The sequence below is a fragment of the Myotis davidii genome, unplaced genomic scaffold, assembly GCF_000327345.1.
Source record: "Myotis davidii unplaced genomic scaffold, ASM32734v1 scaffold1330, whole genome shotgun sequence".
Taxonomy (NCBI): domain Eukaryota; kingdom Metazoa; phylum Chordata; class Mammalia; order Chiroptera; family Vespertilionidae; genus Myotis; species Myotis davidii.
The window spans coordinates 1,855,622-1,858,346 of NW_006283826.1; positions in this window are offsets into that span (position 1 = coordinate 1,855,622).

Consider the following 2,725-nt stretch of genomic DNA (forward strand, 5'->3'; position numbering starts at 1 on the left):
GATGTACTCCAGCACTTCGCCCGGCAAGTTGACCAGGCAGCTGAGGCCCGCCGCCTCGGGCGCGGCCTCCTCCGGCAGCGCCTGCACCACCTCCATCGGGCTGTCGACCGCCGCCGCCATCTTGTCCGAGGACCTGGGGCCGCTGTGCGCTCGCGCGTGCGCTCTGGGGAAACCCCAAGTCGCCCCGCCCACCTGCCTGCCTCCGGGGGCGGAGCATGGGATCGCCCCGCCCACGCCTGTAGCCACACCCCCTGTGCCCGTGCCTCTGGGGAGTGATGCGGCCCCTCAAAAGGGAAAGAAATGCGTTTTTGGAAAATAACTGGGCTGTGGGCCTTGGAGCCGCGAACCAGCGAATCATAATGCCCATCTTCCTATACGTGCGTCCTCGAATGTTTCATGTGAATTATTTCCCCCAAGTTTCAGCTGGGGAAACAGGTTCAGGGAGATAAGGAAGGGTCCCTTGTCCTACCTAGATTCTAATCCGGATCTGCTGGACTTCGGCTTGACCGTGCTCTAAATGAGTGTGCTGAAATCATATCAAACTTGATATTCTTGCGTGGATCCTGTGCCAGGCACTTTACTTATGGTTTTCTCATCCATAAAAGGAGGATAACAATAGCTCTCCCTATTACATTAAATAGGATAGATATTACTATTACTGCATTGTTTTCAACCCCCACACACAGGTCCCGCAGGGCCTGGAAGACGGCTGGGATTCTACCTTACATGTGCTCAGAGGCATTACCCAAGTTCAAATACCCAACAGAGGTTAAGTTCTCTGGGCTTCAGTTCGGGGAACAGAGACGCACTTTTCTTTTCTAAAAGATCACTCCTAATATTTCTCAGATCTGGCTCCTTCTCTGTCTCCTCGGCCACCGTCCCAGTCCAGTCTGCCCTGTGGCTCCTAACTGTTCTTCTAGCTCCGCCCTGGCCCTGAGAATGTGAACATCAGCTCCCATGACACTCAGACCTTGATAGACAGTTTCCCACATGTTAGGTGGAAGGCAGACCCCACAGCTGCACAGAGGATTGGTGCCGTTCTTATGAATGACTATTGCTTTCTTATCAATGACATCCCAGCCTTTCTGTTTTTCTTTCTCCTGATCAAAGATGATTAAGATGTTGTGTGTGGGGGGGTGGGGGAGAATTAAAACCTCCTGCCAACCCAGTAAGTCCTCACCACAACTCTACCAAAGAAGAATTTTTATTATGAACAAGCATTAAAACATCACAGGTGATCTGCTAATGAGATTACAAAGGCAGAGAGAAATCCTACCCTTTTTAAACACAGCCAAGCATTGCATTCACACATGCTCTAGAGATTCATGATAACTTGCCTAGCTCAGCCTACGCTGACTTGGTAGTTGGGATACCCACTGTGCTATGTAATTGCTCTTGTCTGGAGGGATAACACAGCTTCTCATTTTTATGACAAGCAGGTGATTACCGTTCAGAACAGGGCACTCGGGCTGCACTCCCACATACAGGGACATAGAGACACTACCTGCCTAGAAATTTCATTTCAAGGAGCTGGTTCCCAGGACCTTAAAAAAAAAAAATTCCTGCCCAGCCTGCGTGGCTCAGTGGTTGAGTGTCAACCTGTGAACCAGCATGTCACAGCTTGATTCTCAGTCAGGCCACATGCCCGGGTTGCAGGCTCAATCCCCAGTGTCGGGTGTGCAGGAGGCAGCCGATCAATGATTCTCCCTCATCATTGATGTTTCTCTCTCTCTCTCTCTCTCTCTCTCTCTCTCAATAAAAATATATTTTAAAAAGAAACTTCCTGGGTTGTCACTCTGGCAAGAGGCTTATTCATTCATTCATTCATTTATTTATTTAAGACGTGTAAATTGTAGTATATTCATACAATGGGATATTATTCAGCCATAAAAAGGAACGGAGCACTGATATAGGCTACAATGTAGCTGAACCTTGAAAACACGATGCTGAGTGAAAGGAGCCAAACAGGAAAGGACAAATATTGCATGATTCCATTTTCATGAAATATCTAGAATAGGAAATAGAGACAATGTAGATTCTAGGTTGTCAGAGGCTGGGGGGGGGGTAAGAATGGGGAGTTATTGCTTAATAGGGACACAGTTTCTGTTTAGGAAGGTGGAGAAGGTCTGGAGAGAGATTGCTAGTCAACGCTGTGAATGTCCTTAATGCCGTTCCATTGTATTCTTTTGTGGTTAGTCCTCAACCCAGGATATTTTTCCATTGATTTTTAGAGAGAGTGGAAGGGATGGGGAGAGACACAGAGAGAGAAACATCGATTGGTCGCCTCCTGCATGAGCCCCGGCCAGGGCCTGAGATCGAGCCTGCAACGGAGGTGTCTGCAACAGAGGCATCTGCCCCCAACTGGAATCGAACCCGGGACCTTTCAGTCCGCAGGCCTGAGCCAAACTGACCGGGGCTTCAATTATATTCCTAAAAATAGTCAAGTAGAAAATTTTCTGTTATATTTGTTTTACCAACATTTAAAATAACAGCACACACAAAATAGGTTTGCACACCCATCAAAGATGGGAATGACTCTCACACAATTTCTCCAGGAGATGCTCTAAGAATGAGAGGAGGGATGGCCGTCTTTCCCCAGTGGCCACAGGGAAAGTTCTGTTTTAAAATTTAGCCCACAGTACCCTCTTGCTGAACAGCCAGCTGTATTCAGCTGTTCACTACCCTAGCACTTGCTGAAATCGGCTAACCCAGTCAGAACCCTAGA